A 15,372-nucleotide genomic window follows, 5' to 3' on the forward strand; every position below is an offset into this window, starting at 1 on the left:
CCCCTCACCTTTGCCATACAGCATAAGATAATCAGGGGCCTATATCCTACCAAACTGAAAGGTCCCACCACACTTGGAGGAGATTATCCAGGACATGTATCCCAGAGACAGGAATTTGGCGGGGGGGGGGGGGCCATCCTGGAACCCTTCTAGGACAAGTTCGGGCTTAGAAGTCATCAGGTGCATGTCTAATGACGTATGAGTAGTAAGGAGCAAAATTGGTCTTATAGCCAAGTGTGAGAGTCGAGACCCAAGCCCCTTCTTATAACACCACACCCCTGTTCTAACAGCGAACTTCATATCCCCAGAATAAGCATTTTACCGAGGTCATCCGGGGTATCTGCAGTTCATAAAATACTTTATGACATGTAAAATTCACCGTGATCAAATCAAATTCAGGATTCCCTCGGGAGCCCCCGCTCAGCACACATGTCAATCAACTCCAGGCTGAGCCATCACACCCAATTACCCAGAAACCAGCTGACACAAACTATTAGGAAAGTCACATGAAGCAAGAGAACAGACAGCCTCATTTTGCAGCTCTTCTCTCTCCCTCTTTGTCTCTTCTCCTCACTGCCTTTGCTCAGGTGTCACATCATTGCTCATGAAGCTTCTGCGCTTGGCCAGATTCCCACCTTGTCTTGTCCTCATCTTCCCTTCCCTGACCCCTTGCCTCACACAGATGGAGCCTTCAAGAAATGTCTGTTGGACTGAACTCTTCTCCTTGCCTCATAATAAGCATATTTCAGACTCTCTCGGTTTTCTCCCCTACAATTCCAAGTGTTTTGGAGCATCAGAATTAACTGATGTTCCTTGTCTGTGTCCGTTTAGACAGTGTCGACAACCAAGCATGTGGAATATTGGCTCCACACTTCCCTCTGTTCCCTTCTTCCTAGAGAGCAGAGGCTGAGGAATCAACACCTGCTGAACAACTAGTGAATGCACATACTGCATACACACAATTATTTATTATCTTTTAGAGCTGTGTATGCCCAGGCTCAGAGAGGTTGAATAACTCGTCTAAGGTCATGCCACTGACTATGCTGCAGCTCAGAGCTGAACCCAGGCCGTGTGATGGTAAAGCCACACTCTTTCCATACTTCACTGGTGAGCTGGGGCTTGCCTCCTCAAATTCAGTGTAGTCTCCCAAACTTTGAATAGTGTTTAGACAGGTCTGAGTTTTAAAGGGGACTTCAGGTTTCAAATAAGACCTCATTAGGGGCACCAGGGTGGCTCAGTTGGTTAAGCATCTGACTTCAGGAGTGGAGACTGCTTCAGTTTCTGTGTCTCCCTCTCTCTCTCTCTGCCCCTTCCCTGCTTGCTCTCTCTCTCTCTCTTTCAAAAAGAAATTAACATTAAAAAAATTTTTTAACTCTCATCTTAACAGATATGCATTTCTCAAACGTGGCAACCTAACCGATTGATGGTGTGTATAAGACTCAGTATTTCTATAGAGTTTACTGTACATTTCTGTTTCTAAGCACCTGTGCAGGCCTGAGACATATTAGTCTTTCAGGAAATGTTTGGAGAGAAAAGGCAGGAAGGGACGAGAGGATGGGCACTTGGGGTGTTTGGTGGGGTGGGGAATGCATGCTACAGGCCAGCAGAGCAGGGCCCAGGACCAACCTGTCAGCCGGAACACTGGACACAAACATTCTCACGGCTTTTGCGTGCTTCTATCGCCCCCTAGCCACCGTGGGGAGAAAGACCCGTCTCCCGGAAAATCTGTTCTTCCTCCAGCGCAGCCCTGGTGAGTACTTTCAATCCCTTGAGTTAACGGTCTTCACTACAGTGTACACCTGTGTGCTTTCTCTTCTTCATTAGCAGCTTTCTTTAGTAGCTATTTTAAAACGGTGTCACCAAGGATTGGCATCACTTGTGTTCTCAGCCCCAAAGAATGGGATTTGTCTGTTCTTTCAAAGCTCTTTGCTAGTGGGAACTGGACCTTGTTTGTTTCTGAGTCCCCAACTCTACCAGGAACATTCCTGGATGTATGTCATACATACCTTGGCTCTGGGGCCTGGTCAGTTGTCGTCTCCTCCATGAAGCTCACACAGCAATAGCTTCTGCTAATTCCCCAGTAACTATGTGCCAGTGGCCTTAACGAGCCTTATTTTATGTATTCTGGTGATGGCACTATGAGGTAGTATGACTACCCTTGTCTCACAGTCAGGGAAACTGAGGTAGGATGAGGGCCTACAGTTAGCCCTTGGCAGAGCTGAGATTCAAACTCAGCTGTCTTTCTCCCTAGACCTAGGCCCCTCCTCTCAAAACATGCCCTTGGAGTCCCCGGGCCAAAGTGGTATTTCCATCCTCTGTCACCACCCCTTCCTTCTCCTTTGTGTCATTTTCTACTTCCCTTCCCTGTAACTTGTATTTCTTCTTTCTCTAAACAAGAAACTCAAGCCCCAAGAGGGACATTGTCCTCCACCATGTCATTGTGCACACAGAATCTCATGTATGGTGAGTACTCAGGAAAGATGTATGTTCATCCACATAACTTGTGAAATTGCAGTTCCTTCAATTACTACAAGATTGTTCGTTCTAAACTTTATTTATTTTGAGAAAGAGAGAGCCCAAGCAGGGGAAGGGGCAGAAAAAGAGAATCTCAAGCAGGCTCCGCACTGTCAGCACAGAGCCCAATGCGGGGCTCACACCCATGAACTGCAAGATCATGACCTGAGCCAAAAGCAAGAGTCAGATGCTTAACCAACTAAGGCTCTCAGGTACCCCATGGTTGTTAGTTCTGAGTTCAGGTTTCCCAAGGAGACACCTTTAGAATAACTCAGAGACCTTTAGTTTGTTATCTGCCTACAAATAGGCTCTTGGGAGGGTGTTGCAAGGTGGGATATAAAATTAAGAGGCAACAGAGGGGAAAAGAGAACTGCGATGGTCAGAAAGCAGGCCCATCTGGGAAAAGTGAGGCTTGGTTTACATTTTTTTGGTAAACTGATTAGCAGAGCAGGTAGAAAAGAGATCAGGCTGGGAGCCCCACCCTTGAGCAGGCTGAGTAGAAGCATCCGAGAAAACATTCTCAAACCCCTTGGGAGTCAGGCTTCAGTGTAAGTGACAGGCTGGCTGTGTGACATATCCAGAGTCGTTACCCCCACCCCCACTTCCCTGATCAAATTCCTCTACAGGGAAGTGAGGACTGTCCGATCATTGCCTGCCAGGACTGAAGCAGAGAAGGCAGGCCATTCTTCAGTGCAGGAAAGCAGCACCGGGTTCTGGGAGAAAGGATCCTGATCCGTAGGTTATTTGAGGGAGTGTAGAATAAGGGGTGGTCAAAAGCAGAATTTGGAGTGATGGATAGCAAATTAAGAGTCGGTGGGAGAAAGAAAAAGAAAGAACAGATGCACACAGAGGTTCAGTTCACATTAAACACCATGTGGGGGTGGGTACGGGCCAATCTGCAGACAATGCTGTGATCTTGAAGGCCCTGCCATCCCAAGCATGAGCCTTTCACCCCTCGGACTCTGGGGAGAACCACGGGACCTTGGAGATGTACCCAGTGAGAAGTGGGCATTTTGGGGCCCAGGCACTGGCTGCTCATCTGTACAAAGAAATATAGTCTTTTATCAACCACTGCTCTCATCTTCTCATTGAATATCACTGACAATATCTCACTGAGAATAGGGAAGAGGAAGAGAATTTGAATATCTGAGATCATTAACGGAGATGGGAGCCAATGACAAAGGGAAATTGGCAGATGCCTGGAGGAACTGCCCTTCAGGTCAGATCAGGCTCCCCATGGCCCCGTCATCATGGGTCTGGCAGCCCCTGTGGTCTTAGCTGTTGACCCTCTCCACCCCAGAGAGGCAGCCCCAGCAGGAGCCCTGGCCAGCTGGCTGAGTGGCAGCAGAATTCGCCTAGGCAAGGAAACCAGCTGGTCAGCTGGGCCAAAGCCCAGAGTGATGCTGATCTTGGCAGTCTCTTGTGCCCTCTCACCACTGCCCATGCCCCACAGGTGGCTCTTCTCCACGTGTCCAGAGTCAAAAACAAAATCCCTGCCAGCTGAGAAGCAGCAACAGAGCCATTGGCCTCTGGATTTCTCGAAATGTGCAATTCAGATCACACACCCCTCCCTAAAATTTCTGTTTAGAAGATCCAGAATTTCTGACTTTCCAAGAAGAAGCCCAGCACCCACGCCTTTGTGGAAAGTAACAGAAATAAATGTCCTTTGAGTCAGTCCCTCAATGTCTACAGGTTCCAAGAAGTTGCAAGACCATCCTCACAGCCCTCCACGTTTGGCAGCTGTTCCCACAGCGTCCTGAGTACATTTTCATGGCTGTTTCTAATTACTCCCTGCACTTGGGGAGTTCATTTGCATCACAATTTTGCTTTGGGCCATCGAAAGCTATTTCTGTCTTCCCATATGTGTTTGGCTACCACTAATTGGGGAAAGTTATTTTTAGTATTTCTTTGTCTTTCCATCTTTGCAGATCTGCCCTATTTAGGGGGGGGAAATCTAGAAAGAGTACATTTTTCCCTCTACGCAATACCAGAGATGATTTTAAAGTTCTACAAGCAACCTTTTCATGTTCAGTGTAGAAGTCGGTAAAGGGCAACAAGAATCCAAATTCTTGGATTTTATCCTCTAGCATCTGTCCTGCCATAGAAAGAAAATGAAGGATTCTTTTCCTCCCTCAAGGCCCGGGTTGGTGTCAGTACCTCTGGTAGGTCCTATAGCGCCCCCATCCTACTCCTGTTTCAGGGCCACCCAGGGTCCCCGGAATTCTGCAACTGCACGAGAACCATACCTTGCAATGCTTTTGTATATTTCAGATACTATTTTGCACCCCAAAGACTTCTGTCAAATTAACGTGTCTTTTAAAAAACTAAATATGAAGGCTTTAAAATTACTTTTACTTAATCTATACGAAAAGCACCTTCTTTTTATTAACTAGCAATTTGAAAAGCAGCTCTAGACTAATTTTAGTACTTGAACTTAAAATAATCTCAGCACACAATTATGTGTTTATCAATACCAAAATTAAGAAATAGTACCTTCTTATCCTTTGGTTTAGTATTTTGTTTTTAACTATCATTTTTCAAAAAGAATAGAAAAGCAGTTCTTGAACCACATAGAAACATAAATCTTTGATTTATTTTGGTCAAGGTAGACCTAGTAGTGTTACTCAAAACTGATATTATTGAGACGGTTTAATTTCTTCCGTTCTTCATTACTTGAAGACTCAAAATTAGGACTTCCTTCAAATATGTGAGCAGAGAGCTTCATGAAAAAACTAATGTGAAACTACTTAACTTACACCTACTAGGATGGCTGGAGATCCAGGACACTGACAATGCCAATGCTGGCGGAGATGTGGAGCAACCGGAAATCTCATTCATTGCTGGTGGGAATGCAAAATGGCACAGCTGCTTTGGAAAACGGATTGGGATTTCTTACAACACTATACAGACTCTTACAATAGGATTCAGCAATAGCATTCCTTGGTGTTTACTCAAGGAGCTGAAAATTTATGTCCACATACAAACCTGTAAATGGATGTTTATAGCAACAGCATTCCTAATTATCAAACTTAGTAACTTTTTGCCCATTATTATGTTGAAGATATTTCTCCCAGTTTGCCTGCAAGTATATAGATATCTTTGTGTGGTGGACATGGAGATGCAGTGCCTGCAACCCTTTCAAGGGAGGGCTTGTACTAGCTGTCAGAAGATAATCAATCACCAGCTACTTCTTGCCTCAGTTGCAGAGAGCTGACTTGCCCAAGAACATGCTCTTCCTTAGGGACCCATATCCATAGACCTGTTGTGGTAGGAGACAGAGGCCCAGCTGTTTCAGCCCAACATGGGACCACTCTGTCAGGCCATTTCTGTTCCAGAGCTCTCCAGAGGGTTCTCATTGTTGGTCTGCATTGTAATTTAATCTTTCCCTTGAAGAAATCCCACTTCCTTCATCTCCTTCCCACAGAGCTTAACCTCCAATAAATACCATACACCTCAAACTCCATCTTGGCATCCGTTTCTAGAAAAGCCAACCTATGACATCTTGGAAGTTAGTTGTGTAATTAACAGCTGACAAGGGCACCTGAGAGGCTCAGTTGATTAAGCATCTGACTCTTGATCCCAACTCAGGTCTTAGATCTCAGGGTCGTGAGTTCAAGGCCTGTGTTGGGCTCCACGCTGGCTGTGAAGCCTACTTTAAAAAATGTTTTAAAAATTTAAAAAATTAACAGTTTACATAATAAACACCTTCACATATAAATACACTGTCCTGGAAATAGTGTGTGTGTGTGTGTGTGTGTGTGTGTGTGTGTGTGTTAATCGTAGAAGAAACTGGTTCTTTTATAGAATGATTATTGTAATGAAAGATTCAAAAGTTGAGCACCAAAGCAGAAACTAATATAACACTGTATGTTAACTATATTGGAATTAAAAAAGAAAGAAAGATCTTAATTAGATGACATGAGAAAAACTAGAGTGACATAGTTAGGACAGTGATTATATTGTTTTTTCAAACACTGGCCCTTGTCAAGAAATCAGAATAGCATTTCACTTTTTAGTTTTAATGATCTCAAATAGGACAATAGTAAATTACAACTTGATTTGCAAGCCTACTTTTGGAAAGATATATAAATTATCTTTGCAGAATTGTGTAGGACCAAATTGTAATAAATGATGTAAGTCAATCTGAAAAACAAAAAGGTTGAGTACCAGAAACAAAAACAAAAAACACTTGAGTATCAAAAAACACAGCATTTTTAAACAACCATTATGCAAATCTATTATCTATACTATGGTCCTCCAAATAAAAGCCACCCCTTTGTTTGGCGATATAGTCCGTATTATTTGCTGCCCCTTTATCTTATTTTATTTTTCTTTATAGCATTTTATTTAAGTATCTTTAATATCTATATCTGCCTCCTCAGCACCTAGAATGGAACATGACATACAATGAGTGTTCAATAAATATTGACTGGAAAGGTAAATGGACAGATGAATAAATGAAATAGTCACTTAAGGCCAAAGGCACATAAAACATATCTAGATCAATAATATATTTGACCTCCCTCTTTAGGAAAATGAAGCACACATAGTATTAACTTGCTTTATGTAAAATTGCCTGAAGTATTCATTGCATAGGTACAGATGTTTTCACTCTGGAAACCATTTTTCTTTGCTTCTTTCTTTCTCCCAGCCTCATGCCTTTGATGCAGGCTGCCTGACTGCATAGCTTCAGGGGAGCTCACAAGAAGGCTGTATTCAGGGGATCAGGAATGGTAACAGGTGGCTGGATGCCCTCATTTTGCAGATGCCTGTGTATCTGTGCTGCTGAAAAGCATCTTAACTAGCATAGGGTGAGGTATGTATTATCTCTGGTTGCAGCCCAGGTTTCTAGAATCCCAGATTAGTGCCCAGTCCCCTAAACCTCCTAGCTGCTAATCCTCTGTGACAGCTCTTGTGCACCTGTTGACGTCAAATGCTTTCAGACCTCAGTGAATTCTGCTTTATTATATCCTGTATGGGGTTGGCTTTTCCCCCAACATTAGCTCTTTGGCTAACGTAGTTGGCTCGCATTTTTAAACCAAGCGAATAAACTTGGACAGGGTAAGGAAAGGTGATACAGGCGACCTGAGATTGAGCTAGGACTTTTGCCATCCATCCTAGTCATCAAAAGCACTCATTAACCTTCTTATTGTTCTGTGACAGAATGGTGGAGGCGCACAGGTCAATTCAGAGATTCAGTCCAGGGGGAACAGTGGACTCTCCAGTTCTTTTATGGAAAGAGCTGACTGAGACTATAAGAGAAGTGCACAGAACCTCATAAATTCACAGTCTGTGTTTGTATTTAAGTTCACTTACAGCATTTTTGTCACTTCTAGCTATGATCAGAAGGACTTTAAGGCCATAATTTTCCAATAGCTTTCCGTGAAAGGAATGGATGTTTGTTATGCTAAGTCTGTAAGCAGTAGAATCTTTCTTAGTTTCTGAAAGAACCTTTTTCAGCCTAAGTAATTTTCATGGGGGGAAATGTCATCTTTTCCTTTTTTTTTTTTTCCTCGAAGGAACTGATCAGACCACACTTAGGAGACCTCAGATGTTGAAATCAACAGAACTTTAAATTGCATGGAAATCAGACTTCTTAAAACATAGTCCTACCTGGGTTGCTGAAAATGGGAGCTGGGAAATCCATTAGCTGTTGGCCCTTTTCCCATTTTTGTAATTATTGTTATCTCATCCTCTATTGTAAAGTGTTTATTTTGCAAATCCTATTGGGAGTAGCTTTTCCGTCATGATCAGCTCCTGGCTGTTGTCAGTACAGAGCCCACTGGAGACTTCACTGAGAGTCTACCCAGAAAAGAAAGGAAATGTAAGCTGGAGTTTTATTAGCATGTGATTGATGCAGTGTCATTGTAGCTATGCTTTGCCAAAACATTTTGGGATACTTTTGACCTATGAAATCATCTCAGAGAAAAAATACAAGGTTTGGTGGATATTCCTTCCTTTTTAACGGAAACATGACCAGTCACAATTTTACGGCCACAAAGGGAATAAAAGCCTTTCTCCTGGTGGCAATTATTTTTGTTGGGTTTGTAATTTTAAGGTAATTGATGGGGGGTGAAGGATGGATTTGCCCAAAGAAGGCAAGTAGAGAGAAGAACCTGCTAGATCTTCTCAAAAAGAAGGATTAGATAGAATGTAAAATTATAATCATGAAAAATGTGACCATTCATCCACTGATAATCTTTTATAAGCTCAGATTTTAAATGTGTGTCAATTAGGAAACAGGGAAGTAGCCCAGTGTAAAATAGAGAACATAAGCTTTGAAATTGAAGGATTGTTACTGGCCATTAAAGGGAACTATCAAAAAAAGGCCTTCCAGAATTACACTTTTTGGTCAATATAATGGACTAAGTAGACATGTAAGAGATTTACCACCCTCTCCCACCACCTTTCTCTACACATATGTAACCCCCTGAAGAATAGACTTAAGTGGGTAGCTCACCTTACACGATCTAGGAAACTGGTTCCAAACTGGTCCAATATATAAAGGAAACCAGGGACACCTGGGTGTCTCAGTAGGTTAAGTGTCTGACCTTGGCTCAGGTCATGATCTCACGGTTTATGAGTTCAAGTCCCACATCAGGCTCTGTGCTGACAGCTCAGAGGCAGGAGCCTACTTTGGATTCTGTGTCTCTCTCTCTTTGCATCTTCCCCTCTCACGCTCTGTCTCTGTCTCTCTCTCAAAAATAAACATTAAAAAATTTATTTAAAAAAAAAAGGAAACCAAAGCCAGAGTGGTAATTAAAAGCAGAAGCAGCATGGCCTGGGGTTATCAGACCCAAATAAAGGTCTTATCAGCTGGAAGTTGAAGTTTTAACACACTTACTGGGACAGGAGAGTTCGTTCTAGGACCATGGGGAAAGGACAGTCTTAAATAATGTCAGGAAACTCAAATTTTCATTTCTTTCATGAAATTATGAGTAGGAAAGCTCTTCCAACTTGCCTGAAGAAGAAACAAGATTGCCACCTACTCTGGTCCTTGGACCAAAAGAGCCACCCACAATACATCAAAATAGAGTTGTGAGATCTGAATTTATAATCTGGATATGGTGAGACAACCTTCATGCTAAGAAATTAATCTAAAAATTCTGAAATAGGTGCAACCACTAGAAACACAGAGGAGGGCCCTATAAATCTGTTCTAGAGAACCATTTCTTTACCCCTTGTGATGAACTGAATTATGCTCCCCACAATTCATATGCTGAAACTCTAGCCCCTAGTATGGTTGAAATTAAAGCCAGGGCCTTTGAAGAGGTAATTAAGGTTCATGGGGCACCTGGGTGGCTCAGTTGGTTAAGCATCCAACTCTTGGTTTTGGCTTAGGTCATAATCTCATGGTTTGTGAGTTCCAGCCCCACATCGGGCTCCATGCTGATGGCACAGAGCCTGCTTGGGATTCTCTCTCTCTTACTCTCTCTCTCAAAATAAATAAACAATAGGGGTGCCTGGGTGGTTTAGTCAGTTAAGCTTCCGACTTCAGCGCAGGTCATGATCTCACGTTCAGGGGTTTGAGCCCCGCATCAGGCTCTGTGCTGACAGTTCAGAGCCTGGAGCCTGCTTCTGATTCTGTGTGTGTGTGTGTGTGTGTGTGTGTGTGTGTGTGTGTGTGTCTCCCTCTCTGCCCCTCCCCCTCTCATGCTTTGTCTCTCCCTGTATCAAAAATAAATAAAAACATTAAAAATTTTTTAAATAAATAAACAATAAAAAAGAAATTTATAAAGATGTAATTAAGGTTCAGTGAGGTCATAAGGGTGGAGCCCTGACCCAATTGCACTGGTTTTTCTCTGAAAGGAGGAAGAGATATCAGGGATGCACCCACAGAGGAAAGACCATGTGAGGAAAGAGTCTTCAAGCCAAGGACAGAGGCCTCAGGAGAAACCAAACCTGCTGACAACACCTTGATCTTGAACTTCTAGCCTTCAGGACTGTGAGAAAATAAATTTCTATGTATCAGCCACCCAAGCTGCAGTATTTTGTCATGGTAGCCAGAGCTGACTAAGACATAGTACCCCGGATACCCTCCCTGAAGATAAATTCACAAGAAAAATGTATAGACCTTACAAAGAGAGGGAGGCATGAAGAACATCAAACAGGAGCATCTGCACTATCCAAAACTAAAGGTTATAGGATAAACTGAAAGAGATTGCAAAATAAGTTTGTTTAAGATATTTAGAGATAAAAGGTATAAAAACTGTACATCAAATACAGGGTGGGAGGAACATGTGTTTTTGAAAGGAAACTATACATAGATTGTAGAAATGAAAGGTGTAATTATTTAAATTAAAAGTGTAGTAGACATGACTCAGTAAGTTGAACATCCTATTCTTAATCTTTGGGTTGTGAGTTTGAGCCCCACACTGGGTGCAGAGATCATTTTTTTTAATGTAGTAGGTGGGAAAACAGCATACAAGATCCAGGCAGACAGAAAACTGGAGAACTGAAATATAAATCTAAAGAAAACCTGGAGGCACCTGAGTGGCTCAGTCAGTTAAGCACCTGACTTCTGCTCAGCTCATGATCTCGCTGTTTGTGAGTTTGAGGCTCTGTGCTGACAGCTTGGAGCCTGAAGCCTGCTTCAGATTCTGTGTCTGCCTCTCTCTCTGTCTCCTCCCCTGCTTGCACTCTGTCTCTCTGTCAAAAATAAACATTAAAAATTTTTTAAAACAATAAAGAAAGAAAATCTGTATCAGGGGCACCTGGGTGGCTCAGACGGTTAAGCGATCAACTCTTGATTTCAGCCCAGGTCATGATCTCACAGTTCGTGAGATGGAGCCCCGTGTCAGGCTCTGTGCTGACAGCTCAGCTCTCTTAAAATAAATAAATAAACATTTTTTAAAAATCTGTAGCATTGGTTGAAAATAGAAAAGAGAGGCTAAGATACATAAAGGATAAAATGAAAAATCCCAAAATATGTCTGCTAAAAATTACAAAAGAAATCAACAGAAAAAATACAGGGGTTGGGGGTATTTGAAAAGTTAAAGGCTGAAAACACCCCGAATTAAAAAAGGGATCTGTCTTTGGATGAGAGGAGCATATCAGGGGCCGCCTACGTGGCTCATTTGATTGAGCAGCTGACTCTTGACTTCAGCTCAGGTCATGATCTCAGGGTCATGGATCAAGCTGTGCGTGGAGTTCCATGCTCAGCACGGAGCCTACTTAAGATTCTCTCCCTCCCTCCCTCTGCCCCTCTCCTCTGCTTGCACTCTCCCTCTCTTCTCTCAAATAAATAATAATAACAATAATAATAATAATAAATAAAGGAACAAATCAGGACATAAGCAGGAAAAATAAAAACATAATCCCAACTAAACATATTGTAACAAAATAGCAAATCATCAAAACAAAGAAAAAAAAATCTTAGGAGCACCAGATTATTCATCACAGAATGACAATTATACTGGAGAAGACATAACAACAGAAGTCAAATGACAATGGAGTGATATCTCAGAGTTCGGAGAGGGAAAAACTATCTAACTAGAATTCTACCCCACTGACACCGTCACTCGAGATGGAGAGCAAAATAAAGAGGCTTCCTGACAAGCAGGTTTACTATTTACAGACTTCCTGAAATAACAGTTAAAATGTACAATGGGAAGAATAGATTTCAGTGTCATGTAAGAAGCACATGGCAAATACATTGGTAATTTTAATAAGCATTCACTGTAAATAATAATGAAAGCAATAAGACTGACTAACGAGGTAGAGGTCCAGGGGAGGGTAGAGAGCACAGTAAATGGAAAATACGGACTCAGATGCTAGAAAAAAATCAGTACACTGCATAAATGTAAACAGATCATTTGTCTCTTCTTTGGATTAGATGTTGCTCTGCTCTTTGTGGCTTGCACTTTACTAATGAGAAGTCAGCCTGCTGTCATTCTCATCTTTGTCGCTGTGCAATGTATCCTTTTCTCTGGCTGCTTACAAGATTTTTTTAATTGTTGGTTTTAAGCAATTTGATTTTGAAATTATAGGGTACCGGTAGATCCCCAAATTGACCTATAGATTTAACACATCGTAACAAACTTTTTATAGGAATTTTTGGGTGCAGATTGATAAGCTTATTAAAGAACGTATATGAATATGAAAAGGACCTAAAACAGCTAAAACAGCTTTTCTAAAAAGATTGAAAGACTTATAGTCCCTGATTTATACTGTTTGATTTCAAAGCTTATTATAAATCGGTAATAACCAAGACAGTATAATAAGAGAAATGGATCTGTGGAACAGAGCAGAGTCCAGAAAAAAATCCACATATATATACAACAGGAGATTGATTTTTAACATAATTTATTGTCAAATTGGCTTATATACAACACCCAGTGCTCATCCCAACAAGGAGACTGATTTTTGGCCAAAGCACAAAGGCAATTCAGTAGAGAAAAATGAGTGTTTTCAACCAAGTGGTGCTGAAACACCATAGACATAAATTATATGGATCAGAGACCCAAATGAAAAACTAAAACTACAAAACTTCTAGGAGGAAACGTAGGAAAAAATTGCAGTGGACTTTAGTTTGGCAAAGATTTCTTAAATAAAACACAGCAGCACAAACCATAAAAGAAATTCCTCCCTCCTCCCTCTACATCCCCCTGCCTGTTTCAGACAACCACTGAGCTGCTTTCTGTCCATGGAAGAGTTTGACTTTTTTCAGAAATTTCATCTAAGGGGTGCCTGGGTGACTCAGTCAATTAAGCATTCAACTTGGTTTCAGCTCAGGTCATGATCTCGCGGTTCACGGGAGCTCGAGTTGTGAGCACAAGTCCTGGAACAGGCCCTTTGCTGGCAGCACAGAGCCTACTTGGGATCCTCTCTCTCCCTTTCTCTCTGACCCTCCCCTGTTCTCTCTCTCTCTCTCTCAAACGTTTTTAAAAAGAAAGAAATTTCATTTAATGGAAACATAAATAGTCTTTTGTGTCTAACTTCTTTTACTTAGTAGAATGTTTTTGAGTGTCATTCTTGTTGCCTGTATAGGTAGTTTTGTTTGTTTAATTACTAAGGACAATTCCATTGTATAGATGTATTCCGCATTCTGTTTAACCATTCCTGAGCTAAGGAACTTTGGGGTTGCTTCCATTGTGGGGCCACTATGAAAAATGCTACAAGGAAGAGTGACAAATGAAGGAGTTCAAGTCTTTGTATGGACATAGGGTTTTGTTATTCTTGGAGTTTTTCATTTCCCTAGGAGCGGAATTGCCAGATCCTACAGTAAGTGTATCTTTATTTTTTTTAATCATTTATTGTCAAATTAGTTTCCATATAACACCCAGTGCTCTTCCCCACAAGTGCCTCCTCCATTACCACCACCTCCCTTTCCCCCTCTCCCTACCCCTTCAACCCTCGGTTCATTTTCAGTATTCAATAGTCTCTCATGTTTTGCATAAGTGTATCTTTAATCAATTTCCAAAATGATTTTCAAAAGTGGCTCCTATTACTTTTCATTCTGCCAGAAATGTAATAAGGGTGCAGTTTCTCCATGTCCTCATTACACTTGTTATTGTTTGTCTTAGTGGGTATTATGTGCCCATCGTGGTGGGTACATAGTAGTATCTTATTTTAAATGTAATTTCATTTCTCTGAGGATGTTGAGTGTCTTTTCAGGTAGTTACTAATCATTTATATATCATTTTTGCTGACTATTCAAATATTTTGTTCTTTTTACAAAATTTGGTTTCTTGTATTAGTATTGATATAAAAGTTCTTTGTATATTCTGGATATGAGTTCTTTGCCAGGTACATAATTTGCAAAAACTGTCTCCTAGTCTTGGCTTGTTTTTGTCATTTTTAAGGTGTCTTTTGAAGAAAAAAGTTACTTTTATTTTGATGAATTTTTGTGTACCATTTTTTTCTTTAATATGTCACATTTTTTGTATCATATGTAATAAACCTTTATCTTTTCTAAGAAGACTATGCATAATTCCCCCTGCATTTCTTTCTACAAGTTTTTTTAGCTTTAGTTCTTACATTTAGACCTATGATAATTTTGAAAAATTTTTTGTGTATTGAGTGAGGTTTTCTGTTTGTTTTGTTTGTTTTTGAGTACATGAGTAGTCGATTGTTTCTGTACTGTATGCTGGACAATAAGTACAACAAAGAAAAAGAACGAAGAGAAAGAGGGAAGAGACTCTTTTTATATACAAGTCAGATTAAATAGTCATATATAAACATAATTATAGTCTGGAAGATTTTATACTGTCTCAGGACCTTTTATAAGAAAGGAGAACCATTTCTAGGGTTCCCATCTCACATTGGTTAAAGGTATGCCCTTTGGGTGCTAAATCCACATGTTGTAGGTTGCATATATGGGGACACTGAAAATTTCTGAGTTCTACACCATGGGGTCAACAGAGAAGCGTCAGAACAGTAAGCAAGAGACTATACAGCCTGTGTCTGAGACAAGACGCTTGCAGGCTGCACCTGCATGAAGCTAGTTGGAGCCGTGAGAACCCATCACAGTGGCTGGAATGAAGGTCAGGTAAACCAAGGGATCTTGCAGTGACACACAGGAAGCATTCAATACAGTGTCTTATCTCCGTCTCCAAAGAAAAGTTCTGTAATTGCAGGAATATTTTTCTGGACCACAGAGTGACAGAACACAAAGACAATATCATTGAAATCCAATTACACAGCAACATTAGTGTGAATCAAATTCTCTGTGTCACAGCAAGGGTGACAGCTGCCTTAGCTGTGGGAAGTAGGAGATTAACCTCAGCAAAGGAGGCTAGGGGGGGATTAGGGGCAAGGCCAAAGGGCAGCATCAGCAGCAGTGATGCTTCTGAGTTCTCTGGCATAATCATTGGCTGACCAAGGCTCCCTGGGGAGTGCTGTGGGAACCAGCAACAG

At 41.4% G+C, this 15,372-nt stretch overlaps 1 long non-coding RNA gene across 1 annotated transcript; it reads left to right on the forward strand.

Moving 5' to 3' along the window:
* Nucleotides 1-1,701: 1,701 nt before the first annotated feature.
* Nucleotides 1,702-10,363, forward strand: LOC115278462. Its single transcript, XR_003902900.1, has 3 exons — nt 1,702-1,750; nt 2,398-2,463; nt 10,324-10,363. It is a non-coding gene; the product is annotated as an uncharacterized LOC115278462 (long non-coding RNA).
* The last annotated feature ends 5,009 nt before the right edge of the window (nt 10,364-15,372 follow it).

Source organism: Suricata suricatta, chromosome 14 (genome assembly GCF_006229205.1).
Source record: "Suricata suricatta isolate VVHF042 chromosome 14, meerkat_22Aug2017_6uvM2_HiC, whole genome shotgun sequence".
Classification (NCBI taxonomy): Eukaryota; Metazoa; Chordata; class Mammalia; order Carnivora; family Herpestidae; genus Suricata; species Suricata suricatta.